At 34.0% G+C, this 25,416-nt stretch overlaps 1 protein-coding gene across 5 annotated transcripts in view; it reads right to left on the bottom strand.

Moving 5' to 3' along the window:
* The window catches only part of LOC129804916 (zinc finger protein 236), a 108,247-nt gene extending 86,396 nt beyond the window's left edge, over positions 1–21,851 (bottom strand). For 3 of the 5 annotated variants that reach the window (XM_055852696.1, XM_055852695.1, XM_055852698.1), the window contains exon 1: positions 19,666–21,786. The gene's annotated coding sequence lies outside the window, so the exon portion shown is untranslated. Of the gene's footprint in view, positions 1–19,665 lie in introns of all 5 variants that reach the window. The other 2 variants (XM_055852700.1, XM_055852694.1) reach the window with 2 other exon arrangements.
* Positions 21,852–25,416: the final 3,565 nt, after the last annotated feature.

Raw genomic sequence — 25,416 nt, 5'->3', positions numbered from 1 at the left:
ATAATAACCTTACGTCAAATAAGTATTGTTTTAGCCGCTAGAGGTCTCTATTCTTCATAGAATAGATCAATAGTGAAATTTGGTTTAAACGCGATAGGACCACTTTCATTTAAATTAAAGAATGTGGTCTATACATCGAATAAGTTTAAATAAAGCCATATTTAGAAACCATAAATGACAGTTTTCCAATTATTTTGGCCGAAGTGAATTTCACTATTGACGTATCCTGTGTAAAATAGAGACCTCTAGCGGCCAAAACAACCCATATTCCACGATTCTAATAATTTGAAGAAATCTACAAAAAAATACAGTAGAGCCCCGCTATAGGCCATCGTTCTTTAGTCCACAATTTATCGACCGTTGATTTCAAAAAACTGATTTTAAGATTTTAATTATTTTAATATTTTTGGCAAACTTTATTGAGTAGTTTTGGTAATTGTGATCCATAATGAAGAGAGCGAGTACCAGTACCACAATCGCAAAGAAAGTGGAAGTCGTCGAGCAATTTCAATACTAAAAGTCGTTTATAATTTTAAAAAATGACATGGACTATAGTGCGACCCAAGTGTCAAATCTGGAACCAAATATGGCCTATAGCAAGGCTCTACTGTACAAAAGATAAAAAATATAAGCTATGTAAAGTGATTCTATTATTTTGGCCGCCACTGTATATGCAAGCAAAGGCCTTTCCGTGTTGAAGGTTGGTATCAGTTTCTATAAGGGCTAAAACCGCTAAAACCATTCTAATGCGATTAAAGTATAGATGACCTACGGGTATTATAGAACAGTTCCCTTGTTCAATAAAGTTCTTCTAGACCTTTTATAGATGCAGATCTCACCGGTCTTGTGTTTTTTGAACTGATAGTAAAACGGTTTTGCAAAGGGTTTTTGAGTTTGGAATGAAAAGATCCGTATCCAGTGTAGAGGATTCATAAACCTTTCCACACATTTTGGGAACAGAGTTACTTTAAAGCAGGTCTCTAGTTCAAGAAAGGATTTCTATATTTTATATGGATATAGTCATCAAGCAAAGCAGCCAAGGAATCCGATTGAAAACGGTTTTAGAATGAGAAGATCCGTATTAAGTGGAAAACGTTTAAAACCGTTTTTATGAGATAGAGAGGATATAGATATAGAGTTGTTCTAAAGAAGACCTAGAGATTGAGGCAAGGTATTCATCTACAACTTCACAGATATACATTACAATGGTTTCCTGATTTCTGCAGAATTTTCAATCGTACGTTTTAACAAGGGCTTTCGATTAAAAAGGGTCTCAAACGGAAAGATCAAAATCAACTTTGAAAGACTAGAAATCATTGGATGAAGAACTGGCGTGATGTGTATTGATAGGGGACTCTCCGGTGGTGGCCAGTGGATTTGAAATCACTTCACAAAGAAAAAAGACTTCTTCAATCTTTCCCAGAGCTTTCGGTCCTGGACTGAAGAAGGTCCACATCCAGGACCGAAAGCTCTGGGAAAGATTGAAGAAGTGTTTTTCTTTGTGAAGTGACTTCAAATCCACTGGCCACCACCGGAGAGTTTTGAACTCAAGTTCATCAGTATAAGTTCTTTAGTTCAAGGAAGGCCTTATAATGTAGGCGCTTTGTTTCTTGTTGACATTTGACAATAAATCTGTCAAATGCAATTTTGAAAAATGCCAGATTTAAATTTAAACTATCCGAACGTATTCGAATTTGAGATATTTCCTACTTTCATTGGAAGATACTTCAAAATTTCGTAATGTTTTTCCGTGTGCATAAACACAGATGTACGTACAGTTAAAAAAAATGAGAAAAGAAGGTAAAAAAAATGAAACACCAGCAATCGAATAATCGATCCATCGACGATCGTTTCTCCGGTTGCTACTTCTTCCATCTTCCGCGCCGGGCAGTTTGATCTTCTTTTTTTTATATTCTTTTGCTTATAGGGGAAATGCTTCTAATTTTGTCCAGTTTCTTATTTTGGACACTTTGAGGATAACGTTGGACACTAAAAATAAATTGATTAAAATGATGGATTTTTATTCCAATATTTGATGAATAATGAATTCTATCTAAATATTTGTTCTTTTTGGAATATTTTAACACTAAATACGTTAAAATTTGAATATGATTTGAGTTGAAATTGCTTTGTTGAAAATTCAGTGTGAGCAATTGCTTACGAGAAATATGACAGAACTTCGTGTTTACTTCAGTCTTATTTAGTTTTGGTGAAGTACTAACAAAGTTTGTTCGCTGTTTTTAAGTGATATTATTGAATATTCATTGAATATTGTGTTGATTCACGTTACTGATGATTTGTACATTTGACCTGAAGTGAGATTTGCCTTGTGAATTATATTTTTCGTGTGAAAAATGGGAATTTTTTTAAGACATTCACCAGTGAGGTGATGATTCTTATTTTGGACAGGTGTTTTTCTCACGAAATTTCGTGAAGTTTTAGCTTTTGTGATGACTAGGTTGGACAAATGCCTGGAGAAATGAAGGAGCATCATCTCTACGAAAGAGATGCAGTGAGAAATGCCTTGAAGGGCTCCCGGAAAGGGCAGGGAATGAGCGAATCCGCACGTACTTGGAGTACCGAAGTCAACTCACTTTGATGAATGATATGGAAAGTTTCTGGGCTTCTTGTGACATTCCACGTTTCCCTTACATGACCAGGAAGAGGACTTAATAAGATTGGTTCATAAAATGAAGAACAATGGGCATCCTATTGAGGCGGATTATCTGTCCAAATTTACAGATAAGTTGTAAAAATTAATAACCAAGTTGTCCAAAATAAGAGTCAAATTCACCTCTACATATCAATTCATTTTTAAACGTATTAAAACTAATTTTAGTAAAAATGAGATGATAAATAGCTTGCCAAGTTTCTAAACAATCCTTCTGAAAAGAGAGTAACAAGAAAAGTCAATTAGTATTGAAAATATGGCACTTCAAACTTAGGATATCGATGCTTATATGCAGACTGTCCAAAATTATAAGCACTTCCCCTACTCCTCTCAATTTTCTTTTTCAATCTTTTTTTTCATATCATTGTATATTCCCGCTGATCTTTCCCACAACACTACATATTTAACAACAATGCGCGATGGAATGAGACAGATAGATGAGGGGGAAAAATGACGCACAGACAAAATGTTTCAAATATTCCATGTGATAGCGATTTTGTCGTCTCAGTCGCACATCTTACGATTTTGGAACGAGGCAAAAGGGAGAGATAACAGTGAAATAGAGTGAAGAGAAAACATAAGAAAAACATCTTCCCAACTAATCATTGACTCGAATTTAATTATTGATCTACAAATTGTGATCTCCCCATCTCATTTCCGTCACCACACAAAACATATCATTCGTAGAAAAGAGCTTTCTTAATGGACTTTTCTCATCGCCTTCGCGATCTCATCTCCCAAAAAGACAGTGGTCAACCGGAGGGAAAAGGCCACACTCTTGAATATATTATTAATAAAAATGTTTGGCATAATTAATTGTGGCGGCAAATTGTCATGAGATTCGTCGAAGCAATTTAGTCCAATATGGACAAAACGCAATTTTTTTTTGTTCACATGCAACTTCTTCATTATCAACCCAAAATGATTCTTCCCAGGCAAAAGATCTTGCGAGGGCGTTTCCATTGAAATCAACTCATTGAGATTTTTACGATTGAATTCAACAAAAATCCGCCGTTACATTTGGCAGATGGAGTGCGAAAAAAAAACGAATGAGCGGGAAAATATTAATAATTGTGAATTATAGCATCTTAATCATATTCAAATGGAAACAGACTTGGGATTTTTTTCTCTTCATTCCAATTTAACGGACTCCAACACATCGTTTTTATCGGATTTTTTTTTGCCACTCATACACCATCTTCTAATCGTCCTATAGAACTTTTCGAAGTCTGCTATTGAGGAGCGATTAGTGAAGATTCTTGGATGAAAACTATTCACGTGTGTCTAAAGACAGGAAAGAAGGTATTTCACGGAGGAATCAACTTGGACGACGACGAAAAGTGAGTTCATTTAACCGTTTTGGACAAATTCTTCCAAAGGCGATTAGGCATTGATCACATTGCTCCATACAACATACCCAAAAACTCCGGGAGCACGGAAGAAGCATCTACATGGCGGGGAAGGTGCTCCTGGGCAAACTAAATCCAGCAGATTTTTGCAACATGAGATATACGACATTGCAACATGACATAACAAATTCCAATTTAGAAATTTTCTAGTCAAATACCCAAGTATCCTGAACCATAATATTTGTATAACAGTGTAGACGTAGACATTACTTTTACTTTTTAACAAACATTAGTTTTTCAGTTTAATTTTACCGAATCTTAGTTCAAATATATTCTTCCTAGCACAAAATAATTAATTCTGAACTTAATAAACTCGAAAGAAAACTCTTACTGCAAAGTTGGACAAAGTGTTCTAAATTAGAACAGTACTGGATCTTTGTAGTATTTGCAAATCCAACCAAAACTGATAAAGTATTGATTGCAAAATCTTTTGGCCTAAATTGTGAAATCCAATTAAGTTATTTATTCAAATCCTTAAATACTAGCTTATGATATCTGTAGAAGATGTAGTACAGTGTAGACATTGAGTTTAAGTAGAATAAACTTGGCGAAAGTCTAGATTATCAAAATAAGATTTAAAAAAATTGCTTTAGAACTTTGTATTTGCTGATTCTGATTCTGAAATTTGAAAAACCTCAAGAAATCATTGAAACTACTAGAGGAAAGCGCGCTACCTTCGGACGACTCAAGGACAATTCAATTTTTCTCTATGTACCTTATGGATTTCACCCATAGCTCTTTTCTGAAAATTTGAGACATTGGACTAGCTATTGAAATATAATATTATAATGGGCCAAATTCATTTATAACACTTTGAGAAAAATGAATTGTCCGAAGCATAAATAGTCCGAAGATAGCGCGCTTTCCCCTAAATCGCAATGTTTTCTAAATTAGAACAGTACTAGATCAAATTATATTCAAGAACGGAAATGCAGGGTTTTGTCCTGAGACTTCTCCTCTTCAGACTCTTTCCAAAATGTCGAAAAGAAATAAAAGAAGAACTAACTGGGAGTTCAGAGTCTCAACATGATTCTAAAGATTATAGTTTCCCCTAGACTGTTCTAAATTGGAACAAATCAAAACCTTTGAGTTTTATAACCATTTTCTGAAATCTTTTCATATTTGTGTATTGCTACCATTCTATTAATCAGGGTATTAAAAATTGATATCCAAAAAAATACTTTAAAGCGAAGTACGAATCGTATTTTCGTCTACACTGTACTAAATTAGAACAGTACTGTATTTTACTATTCGTCATATTTACAGTGCAATTAATAATGAATTTAAAGATGGAGCTAGTAATATCTCACAAAGTATAAAGTATGAATATAAATTGTGCAGACTGTTATACGTTAGAACAGTACTGTAGGCCCCTATATCTCGCACTTTCTTTGGATTTAATTGCGATCTGGAGATGAATCTGTAAACATCCCACACTGTGTAAGGTCGAAGAGATGGCGAGACAGACTGGACAAGAATTTTTTGCCGATGTAAGCAATTAAGAATAAACGGAGAAAATAGAGGGACATAGAAATTTTTCGAAATTTTTCACAGCCACTCGAGAAACACGAATGAGACGCTTCGGGGCAATTTGGTGTGCGGAAAGTCCAGCACCGGTGAGAGCGCATTTAATCGTGCTGGTAATTTTATATTAGTTGCTAAATGTAAGAGGGGATTCTTTTTTTTCGTATTATTATTTTAGAGGAGAGCAAGTGGTTTTTCAGTGGAATGCAGCACCCACACCGGATGCGTGACACAAGATATATAAGGCCCAAGAGATACCTCAGCGGGTTTCTTTCTCGAGTCAGCCGCAAAAAAAAGGAGAATTCTTTCTTTTTACTTTGATCACCTCTCACTCACAGTACCTTTGAGCATACATTTCTTGTATCAAACATGAGATTCTGTATGTTTCTCCTCCGAAGACAGCGACAAAAAAGGTTGATTTTCTTTTCTTAATTTCAAATTTAACACCTGAGCAACGGCATTTTCGTGTGTGTAACAATTTCCTTGTGCTGCATTCACACCATTTGTAGGAGGTTTGAATTTCTGGTGCCGTGTGAGGTTGTTAATCATAAGGCACGCAATTGGAAACCCTTTAACCCTTTCTCCTCCTTTGCACACACAAGTTCCCAAAGAAACTGTACTAACGGCGGAAAAGTGATATATCCAAGGAAGCAGCACCTTTGATGATTGTACGAGAGGCCAAGTACACAGTTAGAAATTATTAGAATGGTATTCATTGATTAATTCTTACATCGTCTGAGGGCCTAGATAGACTCAGGCTAATCCTCGAGAATAAATTTGATAGAAAAGGAATAGGTCAAAGATATTTATGCGCAGGACCTCTAATCGATGATCGTAAGACCTCACTATTAAATAAAAATAAATACTCAATCTGAGATTGATTGAACTTAAACTGTCCGTTTATTTATCCGCTTGAGGGCACTGTCTTCTCCCGCAAGTGGCGCTGGCAACTGTTCTCAATTTTAAATTTTCAAAATTTATCGGATAACTTCAGTTAAATTCTATAATTTATACGTTTGTGTGTTAATGTACAAAATCTACACAATTGTCTAAAATTAATATGCTAACTATGCAAAAACTCTGTATAACAGTCAACAATTTTTTTCCGTGTATTGCAATAAACAGAAACACCATGAGAGATGGAATATAGAGACTAAAAAACCAACGTCCTATAATTTTATATTTTATATAATCGTATATTATTTTTTATACAAATAAATCAGGCACGCAATCTCACAATAAAAGTCAATTTTAACGTACACTCTCTCTGTCTCACCTGTGCTCAGGTGTTTATTGAATATTGAGTGTTAAAAATTTAATGTGCAAAATGTTGTGGTGTTTAATAAACAAGCATCACTTTGATCCACCTTTCTCACTCTAGCACCCATGGTGCCCTTTTATGCAACATTCTGCAACTCCCAAGAACATAATACTTTTGACACTTTTGCGGTCAGTCCGCGAAAAAGTTCCCTCGCACATCGCGCACGCACTCACGAACAATTGTTACACCCATAAATCGTGAATTAATTGCACTCCTGTAGAATTTGAGTGCCAATTAACAATTCCTGTGGAAGAACATTAAACCTTGCACGGGGCAGTTGCTGTTGCAGAGAAAATTTGTGGCTTCTGTTGCATATTTTGTGGCCAGGAAAGGTGGGAAGGAAGTAATAAAATTATAATACAGAAAATGGATGCAGATCATCTGAGGAATGCTTTTAATATTGGGTGCCCGAATCTACTTCTTCGTGTCCAAAAACAAAACCACTTTGAATTTAAAGTAGCTTGGTTTAACTTAAGACATTTTAACATTGACAGAAAATTCTAAACGATCAATTCCTCCGATAAAAAGAAGTCTTTTGCAAATTCGTTGCTTCCATCAACAATCGTTCAATCTCTTAAATCTGCTAGTTCTTTTTTTATAGAAAGGAATACTAAATAAAGGTTAAGAAAAAGAACTATTATAAAAAGGGACAGATAATCCTAACCGGCTTATGTAGGTGAGATTCTTAACGTGAGCTAACTCGGAGTGCATGCAAATTCGATTTAGAGCTGAAGTTGGGAGACGCCATTCAGTTATTTTGAATAAAATTCGTGAAATTATGCAAATTTTGTATTTAAACCAAAATATCAAGGATTTGGATGAACTGACAGAAAAGTGATATATGGGTGAAATGTAGACCAGACTGTTTTCTATAATTTTTCCATAGAACATGATCTCATCGATTACTCAGAAGCCAAGATAATCGAGGTTTTTTGTTTCTTAACTTGTTTTTTCATCCAGAGTGCCCCAAGTAGTCATTTGTTGAACTTCAACTAAATCAAAGAATTGTTGTATTTTGCGGGACTTTCAATTTAAAACCCTATTTTAAGTGTCTTGGTGGAGTAGAGGCAGTCAAATTGGCATCTGAGTGATTTCAAAGCGTTATTATGGAAAAAATCAATTTTTTCACACTTAAACGGCAAAATCGGAGTGATAGCGTAATCTGAGCGGAAAATGATGTATGGACGAAATGTAGAGACAAATGTCCTCTACAATTATGTCGAAGTAATCATCAAAATCGGTTCAGCGACAGTCGAGATAATTGAGGTTATGTGATATTGAAATTGGTTTTTCGACTGTGGCGCCCCTGGTGTTGGTCCCACGAAGTTCAAATATTCTAGAAAGTTGTAGCATTTAGTGAGACCTTTCGTTTAAGCCCTCATTCATCAAAATCGGTCACATAGAACCGGAGATATGATTTTTTGAATTTTGTGAACTTTGACCCCTCATATCTCCGGTTCTGTTTTAACCACAGCGCACATACGCACCATTTTGGAAACGTCCTAGACTGGACTACAACATACTAAAATTTCATTAACTTGCACAATGCCGTTTTTGAGAAAAATGTCTTTGAATTTCGATGAATTTTGACGCTATCACAGCGCCACCTGTGGTGACTTTTTGAACTTTCATCTGAAAGTGCTCATCGAGACGAAACCAAAAAGGTAAAATTTATGTCGATATGTTAATTAGAACCGGAGATAGAGGCCGGTCAATGTTCGAACTTTGACCCCTTATAGCTCGGGTCAGGGGTTTTAGATCGACTTAAGGTTTTTTTTTGTTTGATAGGTATAATCAACGGCTACAACATACTAAATTTTCAGCCCGATTGCATAAGGAATTTTTGAGTTATTTAACTTTTAAGATTTAAAAATTTTCTTTTTAATAATAGCGCCCCTAGCGGTGGTTTTATGAACTTGCGATGTTAGAAGAGGAAGTGGCATTTCACGAGAGCTTTCCAAAAAGCCCTCATTTTTTAAATTCTGACAATTAGAACCGGAGTTATGGCCATTTTAAGAAATTTTTTTTGGACCCTTATAGCTCGGGTCAGGGGGGTCGGGGGACCTTAAGTTTGGTATTGATGGAAAGCTCTAAGGCCCAGCTATAACATACTAAAATTTGAGTCCGCTGAATGCCATAGGGGCGGAGCTATTGAGAAAACAAAAAAAGGGGGGTCTTCAAAATGGCGGAAGGAGGGGTGGGGGGTGGGGGGTCAATGCACCATGTTGCAATTTTCATACGATATTTAACCTTTGCCGAAAACCGCAAGTCGATATCTTTTTTAGTTTAGGAGCTATTAAGCTCCAAAGAGCGGCCGGCCGGCCGGCCGGGAACGTAACTTAGCCCCCCATATATTCGTGATCAGAAAGTGGCGAAACACATTTTGGCCAAGTTTGAGCGCGATCGGAGGACATGAAATTTTGTTAGGATTATAGTAGGTGAGATTGTTAAGAATCTCACCTAATAAGATATTAGAATGAATGTTAGAACAGTTTAGATATCGAACATCCGAAGTATACTCTTTTATTGATCATATAATATCTCCCAATAACGGTCGTTGAATTTAAATTCGTTCATTAAGGGGTTATACCGAATTGAACATATAAAATTAACAAGTTTTTTTTTGAATTTTTTGTGACTTTGCTAGTGAATCGAGTAATATGGAATTTTCAGGGATTATTACATATATCCTGAGGGATACAAAAATATTTTTAATTTAAATTTTAAATATAAAATGACGGCGTAGCAGTGCGCGAACTGACTGTCCATTTCTTTAAGGAACTCTGCGGCTCGCAACCGAAGTCGAGTAATTTTTATCCAAATGACTTGACATTCTCACTGTATCTGGTTAGACAAATCCTCTTACTAGACATATACGGGTTTCAGATCTAAGTCAAGATAATTTGGAAAATTTAACTTAGGTTTGGATTATTAAGAACGTATGATCTATTAGATTCTGAAAAAGCAATGAAATTGGTTGCAATTTAGGATTCTGAGACCTATGGGAACTGGGCTAAACCTCTATTCTGAAGACCGCTAAACTTACGACTTAAGCTGAGAGATGACTTAGAACGGACAGGAATGTGATACTATCATTATTTTGATTATAGTTACATTAAGCCGTCTCTCGTCTTTGACCTTTTAAGGACGAGATAATCTCAAAATGATACTATAATGTTAAAAAAGTGTTGAGATGTTATTCTTCAAGATTCAGCTAGTCTGGTATTTATCAGAAAAGTATTCCTTAAAAAAAAATATGGTTCTTTGTTCTAAAGTTTTTGATTTTTGATACAGACATTTCTCGCGTTAATCCATAATTAAATCTTTCTAGAAATGAACTTTTCGACTATTTCCAGAATTTATGTTTTAAAGTTAACACTAATCATAATGTCATGCTCTTATAAACAACTTTTAGCCATTAGAACAGTTTTAACCTAATCTATAACGGATTATCTTGTTAACAAGAAGAGAAATTACATACTCCCTCTGTACCAAAAAAAAAACGTAGGTTTGGGAACAATTTTATGAAATACCTTTTAATGTAAGTAAATGTTTAATGTTCTTCAAATGCCACATGTATGAATATATTAAAAATTTTTATCAATAATAAATGAATTCCTAGAAATCATTTCTTAATCCTAATTTTTCCCCACATGTACAACTTTGTTTTTGGGACAGAGGTGGTACAAATTACTGAATATTGCATTAAAATATACCTGAACAGCCCTGACAATTGGTTAAAAGATCGCTTAGCGTAAGTATTATAAAAATTTCGGCTTAAGCCGTAGGGTTGTTTGGGGCTTTACTTATTCACTTCTATATTACCAGTAAATTAGTACCTTTCTTTATTTTATTACCTTTTGGTATATGTGATCAGAAAATTTCCTACCTAGTATATGAGTTCCAACAAATCGTATAACAGTTCGTTTGTCCAAGTAAGCATAGGAATAATATATATATGACATGACACAGTATTATATTTTTTTATTACCTAATAAGGCATTAGTTTGTAGACTGTGTCTCTATGGATGATTATATCTAGCAACCTTAACAAAGTGTATAACAGATCTGCGATCAGGATCTGTAATGAACGGGGCGTTTACGATCACTCATAAAAAAAATTACATTTCTTTGAACTAACCCCAAGATCTTTGACGACATCTGTTTGGGAAATCTGTAGTAGTATTATAATACCATATGACAAATTCAAATCTTTTTATGTGATACATTCGGAATAATTAATCGTAAATCCAATTCACATATGTTACTAAAAGCTTCATAGAGCTGTTTGCAATGGCCATTCAGTGCTCCCTGGGCTTTCATGTTGTCTTAATCCTTAATTCTACGACGAAAAATTGTCATATGATATTGTCATACTGTTATACAGAATTCTCCTTCTTGTGACTGGAATCTGACTTCTAACTAACTTCACGTTGTATGTTGTCAAATCTTTCTTCTGGCCACACCGCGACACGCGCTATGTAATTTTTCGCCATTCTCGATCTTTAATTATAAAATACCTTCTAAATCGTTCCTCAGAACATATCCTAATTGAATTAATTATGTAATTTTTTTCTTAATGAGTGAAGTGTGAAGTATAAAAAGGAGAAAGGCATCAAATATTGTTCTTTCTCGCCACATCTCTAAATTAATGTAAATTTGACAGGTATCTCATGCTATATTTGACAAGGAAGTAGTTGAGGATGAGATCCTCATGCTTTGTAATCATTCTTCTCATAGGTAAATCACAGCAGCGTTCTTTCCATATGGCCTTCTTCACAAACTGTATAACAGATTTTATAATTATTGTCAAAAAGACATAGAAATGACATAGCTTTAAAACCTTTAGAACAGTGTAACCGCAAAGAAATCAGTTGGTATTTTCGAACTACCACATTTGCGACATGTAATGCTACATTTACATGTCGTAAATGTAGCATTACAAAATACCTTTTCAAAGTTGTCAAATTAGCATAAGCATAGCACATGCACAGCACAGTTAGGGTTTCATTAGTGAAAGTGTTTGTACAACTTGAGGAGTAATATCGCTTTACAAAACGTACAAATTGTTCGCATTTGCTTGAATTTTAAACCTCTCTACCATTATCTCTTTCACGCAAACTTCCTAGAGCTCCTACCAATTTTCCACGCTGTTTCCTCAGCACAATTCCCAGGGGTTAATCCCGAAGAGTAAATCTAATTTGTACATTAATTGCTCGGCAATTCACACGCGCACTAAATATGCATAATTTTTCCAACTGACCGATTCCAATGGTCCAAATTGAAACAGAGGGAGTTAATAAAGAGTGTTGATATAAAAAAAAAGTTGTCGCACTGCAGAAATTATATTCCCAACCACAATTTTATGCGTTGTAAATAATGAGTATTGATTGAAAATGTGATTTTCATCAACAATATCGACCTCATGAGGCCTCAATGAGCATTTCTGTGGCTTTTAGCGGTTGGCCATTTAGCACCGCGTGCAGAATATTTCTGTGTCATCTCCGGCTGAAATATTCTTCCACAATTGGTTGGAATTTCTGTGTGAATTGACTAAAGCTGAAGAAAGAAAAAAACTGAAGAAGTAAACAAATATGCGGGTGGTTTTTTTGATGTAAATTGACGATCCTCGAGAGACTTTCGGTGTGATTTGTAAGACGGCACAGTCAGCAAGAATTTATTTCAATTTATATGAAAGACTTCAACGAAGGAATGAATATGAAAAACAGCCACCCGCCGGCTCTCACATAATTTTTTTCACAAGCTATACCTCCGATATAAAATTAATCGGAATTAATTTTTATGTGAAGATAGGTAAATAAAAAAAAATACCCGTGGAAGAATTAAAAAAAAAACATGCTGACTAATCAAGCACCATGCTCTTTAATTATTGGAATTATTGGCTGATTTTCCCGCGATTGTGATGTCACTCATTAAACAGAGTGACAAATGGTGAGATTCTTTCTGACCAGAAAAAAAATCTACCAAAAAAAAATACAAAATCCACTGTCCACCTCCCGCAAAGGTGAAGAAGTTAACTATGGCAGCAATAAAGCAAATTGTTAGAGAGCAAATATTATTCCATTTTCAGACTGTCTCATGAGATCGATGTATTTGGATTGAATTTGAATATATTTGGAACTTCTCTATGAATTATCTTCATTTTTTTCTTTCGTCTTTCTTTAATACTCTATTTGCTGCGTCAACATGCGTCAAAAAGTCACACAGAATTGTGAAATCGCCCCCGCGTCTACACTTCTCCCATGCACTGTCATCGAAAATCGATTCATAAAACACCCATGGTGCTAAAAAAAAAATTGAGAATTTCTTGACAAATTATGACTGTGACCTATTAAGCAAAATAGGCATTTCAACAATAGGAAAAACACTCTTTTAAAAATTATATGCACTTAAAATTGCATGCAACGTAAGACAGGTAAAATTTTAATTATCCACCAATTGCGTCGGTTGGAGGTGATTGATTGAAATTTTGAGGGCTTCTGAATGATTTTAAAGTCCACCCACATACAATTCCGCAGATTATAACACTCTCAAATATGGCTTAATTCTCTCTCTTTCGAGACAAAAAATATACCTCAATAAAATATGCAGTTTTTTGACAGACTAAATTGATAAATTCTCAGATGAAAAACGTTGGGTGGTATTCAAATTAAGAAAACGGTTCATTTAATATACTGATAGCCTGAATGATTTTTGAAGCATTTTAGGATCAATTTAGAGAATTCCGTTTTATTTTTTTTTTTTGGGAAGAAAAAGTCGCAATAATAAAGCAGAATTGTCTTCAGGTTGTTTGAAAATCCTTATCTGCAAAACCATTTGGTTTTGATTGAAACATTTACTGAATGAGTTTGAAATTTACAGAACATCTCTTGAGAGAATAAATTGAATTGATAAGGAATTAAAATTATAGGGTGGAGTTATTAAGATCTTGTAAAAGAAAACTGAAAGTTTTTGTTTAGTGCTTCAGTTTGGGTTTAGTGAATTTCAATTTTAACTCAGAGAGATCCGTTTGTCATCAGATCAATATCGATTTTAATTTGCCGAACTTAGAAATTCAGGTTCTGATTTATAATCTTATGGAAAATTAGCTTTCCTGCACAAAATTGGGTGTAAGGTAACTGTACTAAATTCCGGGATAGTTGCATGTAAGCGTCAAAATTTTATGTTTGAACTATATGGTAAATGTACCAAATTTCGGCATAATGCATGCAAGCGCCAAAGTTCTAAGTTTGATATGTGATATTTTTAATACAAATTAATTTTTTTGTTAATTCTTTTTAAAGAGTGTTGCTTGGAATCTTGTGGACACTTTATCGTCTTTATTTACTCTAGAATCATTCTTAATACCCTTAATACATTTTAAAATGAACAAAAATGTAGACATTTGGTGCCCTATTTCGGCCACCTTCATTCTCATAGTTCCTTGGTCTTCGGGAATTCTTCCTACACTGGTAAAAATAAAAGGGTCAAATTGATCCTTTTCAACAAAAATGTATCATAATTGATCCTTTGAAAGGTTCACTTGAATATTTTGAAATTTTGTATTAATATTTATCACGATAGATTATCTTTTATCGTAAATTTATTACTCTTATCGTATTACTCTCATCTGTGCGAACACGAAAGATGACTTTTTCATTGTTTTTATTCGTTTATTCCGGAGATAAGTAGGTGCCAAAACAGTGACCCTTTCAAAGAATCCTCGGTGACCCTCTCGTTTTTACCAGTGTATGTCTTTTTCACATTATCTCGTTTGTCGAAGCTACATTTTTTGTTATTCTTTTGTATTGCATAATCTCTAGAGTGCGTAAAACTAAAAATTCATGGAAATTCGAGGTTCAAAAAAGGTGGCCGGAATTGTAAGCTGGCCGGAATTTGGTACACTTACCCTAATACTTTTAATACAAATTGATTTTTTGCTACTTCTTTTTAAGAAATATTTTTTAGAACCTTGTAGACAATTTACAGTCTTTCTTTTCCTTAAAAATCATTCATGATACATTTTAAAATGAATAAAAATATTGACATAGATTTGGGTAATATTTCGGCCACCTTGATTCTCATAGTTCCTTGACTATATTTTGTTATTTTTTAGTGACTTTTTTTTTGTTATTTTGTGCCTTGTGTAATCTCTAATGTATGAAAAAACTAAAAGCTCATGGAGATTTGAGGAATTAAAGAAGTGGCCGAAATTGCAAGCTGCCCGAAATTTGCTACAGTTAGCCTATAAATCGTCGAAGAGCAAAAATTTTCATAAAGTATTCCAATGTTATTCACTCTATTCCAAGTTTTTTCTTCAAAAGTGTCAACTCTGTTAGGGATAATATCTAAAAGGCTTTGCCAAGGGTTTGCAGTTCATAATTACTTAATTCGAGCACGATGATCTTTAGATCGCCTTTAAGTGCTACAATTAAAGAAAAGCTTACGAAAAGCAAGGGTGCAAAATCACCTGCATCTACCGTAAATTTTTTTTACAATTAGAATAGAATGTTCCTGATGTGAAGAAGATTATATGGTTTTAAAAGAAAAGGTATTTGAAGAAAAATAAATAATTAAAAATTTTCAATTTAAGAAATTTTCCTAGTCCTTCATTATGCTGGCATCTTTTCTTAGGAAAGATAACATTATTTCTCTTTAAACTGCAATTTTTCCTTTAAAAAAATTTAACATCATAAACAATCTATGATTTTGATTTTTTTATGTATTTTCATGTTAATTCGGCAGCAGTAAAAAAAACAATTATTAAGACATATAAATAGTTTTGATCAGTTGAAATGGAATACAGTCGACAGATTCTTTTACTACTTTCTTTAACCTTTTTTTTCAATTCTTTGTGAATTTTAATATGAAAAAAGGAAAACGGAAATAGAAAAGAAACTAGAAAATCAAGTTAAAATTCCCGCAATTATGAAAATATTTTTCATGATTTCAGGTGAATATTTTCACAATGAGTCATTCATGGTAGCTAAATAGAATTTATGCTATTTTATGCTGCAGATTCATATTCTAAATCAGTCGAAACAAAAATATTGCACCTTTTGAAAGGGAGAACTTTCAAAAGTAGATCTATAAGAAAATATCTCACACAATTCTATTAGGGAAATTTAATTATTAATAAATGAAGTCATAAATAAAGTAATTATTAAACATTTGAATATTCAAGTGAAATCATAAAAAATAAAGTGTTGGAAGTGCATAATATAGATGTGAATTTTAATTTAAAAACGTGTTTTCATGTCAATAAAAAATATTATTTTATGTTAAGAAGTCATAAAAGGTGTAATTGCAACTTTGATCCCTTAAATTTTGCTTTAAAATTGGTATCAAGTTGTAAACTGGTTTTGTCATTCAAATTTATTTTTCGATTTAGAACTCTGAAATTAGGACAAAATAACTAGAAAAAATGGAAAAATCAGTATGTAAGGAAGATTTCGTATTCTGGAAGGTCCAAATAAATTATGCGGATAACTTTGTCCTCCGCATGTGACTTTGATCCCTTACTGCTCGTGAACTTTTCTTTAACACTAAAACTACCGACCGTTTTTGGTCGTTTTTCGATCAAATGACAAACCGCGGTTAGGATAGGATACTCAACAAATTTGTCTTGGAAAAGAGCAAAAAATTAAAATTTAAACACTGAAAAATATATTACATGCATATTTTAAGAAATTCATAAAGTTTTATAGTGACATTCTACCGTTCAAATATGTTTTAATTTCAAACCGGTCAATTTGAAAGGATCTTGGTAGGTTTAGTGTTAATTCTAATATTGGAGAACGGTTCTCACCGATCAGACATGGTAGATCAGATCGGTAAAGACCATCCTTAACTTCTAGAAGTAAGGAAAAGCTTACGAATAGGAGAGCGGCAGTCCTCTGACCCACAGAGGACAAATTTACCCGCACCTACTGTATGGGAAAGAGAAATATTCCCTACAAAAACTAGGCATAGATTTAGGGGCAAACCAAGGACAAGGTGGTTGAATTAAATTCAGTATCTTGCCTTGGAGCGTCTTGGGGTCGCCCGCGAATATCTTCCTGAAGTAGCGGTGGATCGACAGACGTGAGTTGCTAACCTGGGTCCTCTAGGTCTACGACACCGACAGGGATAAGGGGTTGAAAATGAATGAAAAAAATAGAGGGGAGTGGGTTATTTTAAAATTGAGAACCTTTGAAAAAAGCCTTTTCCCACCTATTTTTAAATGGAACTGGACCGTACCACGATGTAGTTCAGCTCCACAAACCAATTGCAAAACTAAATTACATTATGATAGGGCTCAGTTCCATTTTAAAATATGAGAAAAATGTCCTATTTCAAAGGTGCACTACTTCCTCCTAACTGAACAGAAAATTGGGGATACATTCTAATACAAGCTTCAGTCCCAAAGCCCAATATAGACACAGGGATCGGCTTAGGGATCATCTCGAAAACAAAGGGTCAATGTCGATACACTCAGAGATCAAGTCAAAATTTAGGGATCAAGCTCAGCTTATAAATTCAGTGAAATCTTCAAGGATTACTGATATCAGCGCCAGTAGTAAAAAAAACTTAAATTTGGGTGTTTTTGGATACTTTTCGAAAAATAATCAGAAAAATAATCGAGTAAAACTTACTCGAATCGATGTTGGATTAACTCTTTTTCGTTCTGATTTTCGATTAAATATTTCAGAGTTGATTTTACTTCTATTTATGTGTAATATTCGGAAGAGTTGTTTTAACTTTTTTCCTAAAATTTACATGGCAAAAGAGTGTAAATAACTCTTTTTGATACTGAAAATAACTCGTTTTAAGAGTTAAAATAACTCGTTTCAAGAGTTAAAAAAAAGTCTTTTTTAGAGTTAAAATAACTTTCAAATCCCAAAATGAATATGTTTTTCAATTATATGTTTTGTTTTAATTTTATAATTTTTTTTATTAATATTTTCTGACCTCAAGTTCAATATGTTCCGAGCGAAATATCATGTATGATGCACGCACATGTCTTAACACTGTGAGAGAAATCCGAAAAAGTTAAAATAACATTCCGGAAATGTTAATTTTACCCTGCAGTATTGATTCAAAATCGGTGTAAATATTACCCTTTTTAGGTGTATTGGGGGTTAAAGTTACCGTTTTTCATGTTAATTTTACCCTTAAAAAGATGTAAAATTAACATTAAAAAATGCTGATATATTCTTACACCTTTAAAGTGTTAAAGTTATGAGGAAAAAAAGTAAATTGAACCCTCCTTTTTTTCTCAGTGAATGAAACACTGTTAGGCATATTTCTAGTTAATGTTCCATATGAACCTTGTCACACGAATTTCTTTTTTACTGAAGTATATTCTTAAAATGAAAACACTTTAGCATATACTTCAGTCGAGATGAAATTTTACATCGAAAACTAGTTATAATTACATCGATATCCTACGAATTAATTCAATTCGCACAAAGAGTTGTTTCAACTCTATTTACTAAAATTTACAACAAAAAAAGAGTAACAATTACATCGATGTTCGTTGAGTTAATTCAACTCTGCCACAGAGTTGTTTTAATTTTTTAGGTTTTTTCTTAGTGTAGAAATTGCTATTCTAAGAGAAGGCTAATCCGTAATCATAAAATCCTCGAGGATCAAGCCGGTGCGTATTTTCGGCACAAGGTTTAGCTGTATGGCTTAACTTTCTAAATTCCTATCAGTAAAGACTTTTGGAAATTTTTTAAATTGAATTGTATATTAAGGGTAAAATATTCATTAGATTCTAAATAAACAGTGTAGGGGAATATAGGTATGATTCGACACAGTAAACCTTCAAACGATTCGCATTTTCTCTTTGGTTGCAGAGACCTAGGTACTTCATTTCTTGACCATTATGATGGATAATTATTAACTTCATGATACGAGATGAGATATGGTAGCTCTTTGCAATCAAAGAGAAAATGCTCATCTTTTGAAGGTTCACTGTGTGCGAATTATGTCTATATTCTCCTAATTGCTTGTTACTTAGGATTATGAGACATTCGGGAGTTGGGTTAAACCTCTAATATGAAGACCGCTTAACAGTTAGCACGTTTTGAAGCTGTGTTGCTTTATATTAGATGAAGTGAGGCCTTCGGAATGTTTTGCCCAAGTCCAAATTCTAATACAACTGATCATAACACTTCTGGACTTTATTGGGTACAACAAGAAGCTTTTATCTTCTGTATACCATCTTGAAAACTAAAACTAAACTCATCTGCTTCCGTTCTTATTAAGTTAGTTCAATACGAAGAGTGAATGCGATAGTATCTTCTGTGTTTCCAAAATCACCTTTAGGGAAATTGCTCATCATAATGCCTATTTGGAATCTCTAAAGTCGCCCAGGTAATGACCAACACCAGGTATATGGGAAAAATAGGCCATCGAAGCTTCTGGGCAAATTGTGGGAGAAATTGTTCAAGTGTGAGGTGTATGGAAATGTACTCAAAAATTCCATAGGGCGACAGATTTATAGTTTTAGGGGTTTTAGGCATATGGACAAATGGCGCTTGAGTGAAATTTGGCACAAAGTGGTGGGCGACGGTATAAAGTTTTATTGCTGTATCGGCAAAAGAGCAAGTAATTAGTCCACCCTCATTACGTGTAAATTTGCAGTATAATCTGACCCTTATTGTATGGCAAGGAGGATGAGGATGATCCACAGGATTCAACCGAAAAAAGGTCTAGTGGAAAGTCATTTATTTTGCTATGCTCAATGTACTTACCACTGCAATGGGAATGTATCACTCCTGCAGGAATTTATCCGTTCCGCACTGTTAAATCGGTATCTGCATACAACTTTCTTGGAGATTTCTGCGAGAAAGTCTTGCTTCTTCCTCTCCACTTGGCGGACTTCCTTGGAACACGTGTATGCACTTTTATCACTGTTCTTAACGTTTTTTTTCTTTGCTTTGAAATCGTTGACGCTAAGAAATGCACAAAAATTTTTCAGCTAATCAACGTCTCAGCTACGAATAATTCTTTTAAATTATATTTTTTTTTGTTAATCTTGTGGCTTGTGACACCTTATTTCGCGACAAATGTATAAAAACTCGCGACTATCGTGGTTTCTGTCAACCTATCAAATATATATGTTTTATTTCTTACTAAAACAATTATCAAGTTTTAATTATATTAACGTGTTTAGCACATTTGGGAATTTCACTCGCACTTGAAGAGACTTAATAGGGATTTTTTCGTTTTTTTTTTTAATCTTATGTGTTTGTGTGTTATTTCTTCTTTTTTTTTCCTATATCACCAATTTCTTAAGACACTTTGTTGCTGCTGTTTTTTCATTAATTTCTTTTTCACGTTGAATTTTCGCTGCCTCACAGAAGCACATAGTGTGAGACGCACTTTTCTGACGGATAATTGAACGAAAGAACTTAACGAATTTAACCGTTAAATATCATAAGATGTTCGAAATATATTGCTTATTTTGAAAAATTGATTATTTGGCTGGTTTTTTTTTGCGAATAAATATATATCGTCGTTGCTGTTTATCCAAGTTTTAATTTGCATGGAAGAATATCGTGTGGTTAATTATATTTTTAGAGTTTTGTATTTCTTTGCTATTATAAGTTACCACGGTATTTTCTTTTCGTAGGAGTAATTTTGTGCTATTTAAGCTTTAATTTGAGGTACTTTTAAACTTTTCAGTATATCTTACTGTTAGGTTGTTTCGCTTGGGAAAAATTGAAAATGTTTTCAAGCACTGCACTTTAGTAATTATATTTTGTTTGTTTTTTTTTAAGTTTTAAAATATTCGGGCTGTTAGGAAGGAAGATAGTCGATTTTATAGTATTATGGTTAGTGATTGTTGCAGAAATATCAATTAGTTTATATTCAGTTTGGTCAGCAATTGAGGACAATATTACTATTTTATTTATTAAGTTCACTGATTGAATTATTAGTTATAAATTGAGAAATGAAGTTCATCGTTGTTTTCAACTGAATTTCGAGTATTATTATTATTTTTTTCGATATCTTCATAATCTGTTCAGCAATCACATGAGATAATCACTCAGATTTCTGGATGTTTTACGCTTTAACACTTTTGTCATTATCACAACTTCAATTTTTTCCCGATGAAACATATAAAATCATTAAGAAATTATTGCTGATTTGTCACATTTTTCACCTTCATCACTGTCTTATTCTTTGCTAAACTCGCTTTCATGCAAGTCAGATTGGATGAATGTTTATTTATTAAATTTATTGGTGATTCAGTAATAAAAATAACAAAACCGTTAATTGTTGACTTCGATCTTGGTTGATTTATTCTACCCACAATCTTAGGCTTTGTTCCTTGTGGTTTTTAGTAGACCAAAGTCGGGACTTAATATCAGGCAAAACTTGTTGGTTCTGTTTTGGGGACCAGTTGAGGGTGGATGGTAAAAATTTCCAGTAAACACTCTCACAGGTTTTCTCGATTTTCTACACAACTCCCTCGTGTTTTTTTCGCAAATCCGGATAACGAAACTACGTTATTCAGTCGTGACTTGTGACAATAATTTTAGACATCAAACTTTGAAAATAAAATGTTTTTTTCTTAAATCACATTTATATTTATAGTCTTATAAGGTTTTTTTCGAATGTTTATTAAGGATCTTTCACTTGATTTTAAGAGATTTTTATTAGAGATTGTCCGTAGGATTATCAAAGAAACTAGTTAGTTGTGATTATCAAGGGTTTTTGGGTGGAGTTGTGATAAAAGTATTGCAATGTTGTTTGGCAAATAACAAGAAATGACCCGCACCGCATCGATACGAAGGCGACAATAGAGACGAGTTTCGGGTGAGAAAGAAACTAAAGGTTCTAGTCGGCGTCCAAACCGACACTGACTTGTTCGGTTTTGTGTTGAGTACTCTCGCAATCGAACACGGCACTTCTCATTCTTTCACATTCTCCCAATGACAAGCACGAGGAGTGTGCTTATCTCTCCTCTCTGTTGGCCTTCTCTTTCTCTTTCTCTTGAGTTGGTGGTGTTGGTGAGAGAAAACACCAATATCCTCTCGCAATCACAGCCAATACACTCTCGCCAGCATATCAGTCCTATGTCCATACGACAACACAATGAAGTTGGTAACAAGTGTTAGTGAGAGTTGTGGAATGCTTTTGCAAAAAAACTCCGAGATGTTCCACCCTCTCTTTGTCTCTCCCACAGCCTAAGTATAGCTCACCATGTGCCAAAATCCTATCTCCATCTCACTCCCACTGCTCCCTCGCGTGAACGAGACAGGCCTACATCTCTTCCCCCACAAATACTCTCGCAATTACGTAATGCGCAAGCTAGAGCCACTTGGACGATGAGCGCCAAACTTCACAGTGAGGGTGGGAGTGAGAGAGCACTGAACCATGACAGCTTGTCATCCTACTCCCACTCCCAATTTCAGCCTATCCCAAGAGGGAGGGGAAAAGCACGTTGTGTGCTTTTTAATTACTCTCCCTCATTCGCCATCTCACTCACACTCTCCCTCGCATTTCCCCTCCCCTTTGTGTGGGAGTGAGAGAGATGTACATCCAAATCAGTACGAAAGAATTAATTCCTCCTCGTGGATGCACTTCTTACTCAATTGAGGGTGGAACGGAGGACTTGGACGCCAAGTCATTCGAGACTACCTTGCAGTGGCAATTGTCCAACATTCACAAGAACGATTAACTTTCATTGCTGATTAATTAAGAAAGCGAATTTTTATGTTAATTGCTATCTGCACGGCTTTATCGCCATGCCATCTCTACTCTCCGTCACAAAACTAACGAGACATTCCTACAAACCATTTCAATCCAATTTATTTTCGACAATAAACATACTAATAGATTTTTTGCCAATGATACGACATTCATGCAAAAATTGTTGAGTGACTATAAAAATAAGAGGAACTGTGAGAAAAAAGGCTACAAATTTCTTCTGAAAAGATGGATGCTTCAATAATGACTACAAGGAACAGATCTTTAGAAGCAGTAATCCGAAAAAGATTTGTCTGATTGCCAAGATTATTCGATTAAGTAGAGATTCTCGCTGGTTTACTACCCAATAGTTAAAAAAAACTTTAATCATCCTAATTTAAGACGGTTAGAATTGGTAATAAAAGGAAAAAATAGCTATTTTCATCTTGTTAAAATTAAACTAGTTTTGCTAGTTTTTTTCAATTTTTTTTTTTTTTTTGTAAATTGAAGTTTAAATTAATACAATAAAACACATTTGAAGATATTTACTTCCTTGCAATCAGAACGGTTAAATTGTCCCAAAAACCTAACCTAACGTCATTACATATCACAGTGTGATTTTTTTTTAAAGGAAACAATACTTTTTTGGAGTCAAAATTTTTTAGTATGCACTATAAACAAATTCTGTACAAAAATAGGCGGAATGTAAACGATTGAGGTAATTGTTTAAAGTATTTTTAAAGTGATTTTAGAATACCCAGAAAATATTGAGACAAGTGGGACAGATTGGATCCAATCCAATTCCATCCAGCAAGTGGAATTGGATTGTCGTTTATGGGGTAGTGGGGCAGTTTCAAGCAGTCGATTATTTAAGACTTATTTAAAAAACATATTTATGAAATTTATTTTATTATATTTAGGAAGCTTATTTCTTTTGAAAATCTGCTATTTCAGTATCCACAAAATATTTCTCATCAACTGATCTTATTTCGGGTAATTGGAGCAGTAGCTAATCTATCTGATCGTCTCTAATCGTTAGGGGAAACTGGGGTAGTAGTAAACATAGCGTAGTTGTAAACATTGCGATTTTATCTAGATATTAAGCTTTAGAAGATGAGATCTTTACGAATTCATAGATTCATAGATCCTTGCCCACTTAAGAAATGTACAGCATAGGGTGGAATAACCGGCTATCGCCATGTTTAGGAAAAAATTAAATTCACTTAATCATAACTTTTGAATCCTTGTTACAAGATAAGTCAAATTTGACACAAAGTTACTTAGGTGTATTGGCTCTAGATACGTGAAAACAATAATCCTAGAACATAACGCTGGACTACTTAAAAAACTGATTTTTATTAATAATGCAAAAATAACCATTTCGTCGCCACTTTTTACCACTTTTCGCCAGTTTTGTAAAATTTGTAACCACTTCTCGCCACCCACTTGAAACGAACCACACTCGGTTATTTTAGGCAATGCTATGAAAAGAATACATTCACCATTTCTCTTTCCTTGTGATCACTTTATTATTACTCTCTTTAAATGATTTTTCTTCACTTTTATTTGAGAAATCAAATTATGGGGCTTTTGCACAAAGTAAACAATGCAGATTTGACAACTGAGAATGCACGAAGTGAAGTTAGCGTCGCCTATTGAAAAGATATGGCGACAGGTGGTAAAATCAATTCCAGAATATTACCACTTCTCGCCATGCCTCTTTTTTATACAAAAATAATATAAAATGAAATATTAATTGACTAAATACAAATTTTATGTATTCCACAAGTGCAATTAAATATTCAATAGACAAATTATTTACCCAAATAGGTATTTTTGGCCTGATGAAAATTTGACGACACTTAGTACATTTGGTAAGAGATGTTGGATTCGATGCACTTGCTTAAAATATTGCTCTAAAAAGTGATCAAAATCGTGAATCCAAAACGAATAATTATTATTTTTCGATTCTATGCGTAGAAGCAGAAACAATACAAAAAAATTGCGACTCATTTATTTCATAAATTGCGAAAAATAGCGATTTCAATGTAAGTGGCGAGAAGTGGGGCACTGGCGAGAACTGGTGATTCCACCCTAGGCCTTAATAGTGCAGAAAAATTAATTGTTTATAACTACCCCATGTTTACTACTGAGGTAGTGTGGAGAAAGGTCATTTTTAAATTGATTATCAAAATAAATGGAACTAAACTATTAAGGTTTTATTGTTTATATTCCGTCTGATATAGGATAAGGGGCTCAGCGTTTAGAAAGATCGATAAGATCTGAATGGTAGGCCCTAATTAAAGACTAGCTTTTGCCACAAAAATGAATGCAGATCAAATGAAACTACAAGAATAGGTGGAAGTGGTATCAGTCGGAGACTCCACCCTAGGAGACGTTTAAAGTTCTAAAACAGTTTCTTGGCTCTTTGGAATAGTGCTTCGAAGTCAAAACAGGAAAAAGCAACCCAAACCTCCCCAGAAATTTTATATTTGCAAAAGTCATGCATTTTTGAACTTTTCATCTTAAGTAGAATTACGACAGAATTAGGATTAAGCTATAATCTTAGTCCAATACGATTTTAATAGGTTGATCCATCTTTATAGAAAGTTTATATGGTGCTTAGGAAAACGTAGGAGAATTTTGCATACCTGAAATTTTTTTTGAAAATTAATTTGGCAAACGAATATGAATTATATTCAAATTATCTAAGTCGAACTTATTTCGAAAACCATGTATACATGAAACTTCCCTACCTTCCCCGTTGGAAAGAAATATGTATCTTGAATCTTAACACTACAACATCA

The sequence above is a fragment of the Phlebotomus papatasi genome, chromosome 2 (assembly GCF_024763615.1).
Source record: "Phlebotomus papatasi isolate M1 chromosome 2, Ppap_2.1, whole genome shotgun sequence".
Classification (NCBI taxonomy): Eukaryota; Metazoa; Arthropoda; class Insecta; order Diptera; family Psychodidae; genus Phlebotomus; species Phlebotomus papatasi.
The sequence above is the reverse complement of the archived record's forward strand: the minus strand, read 5'-3'. Positions and strand labels throughout refer to the sequence as shown.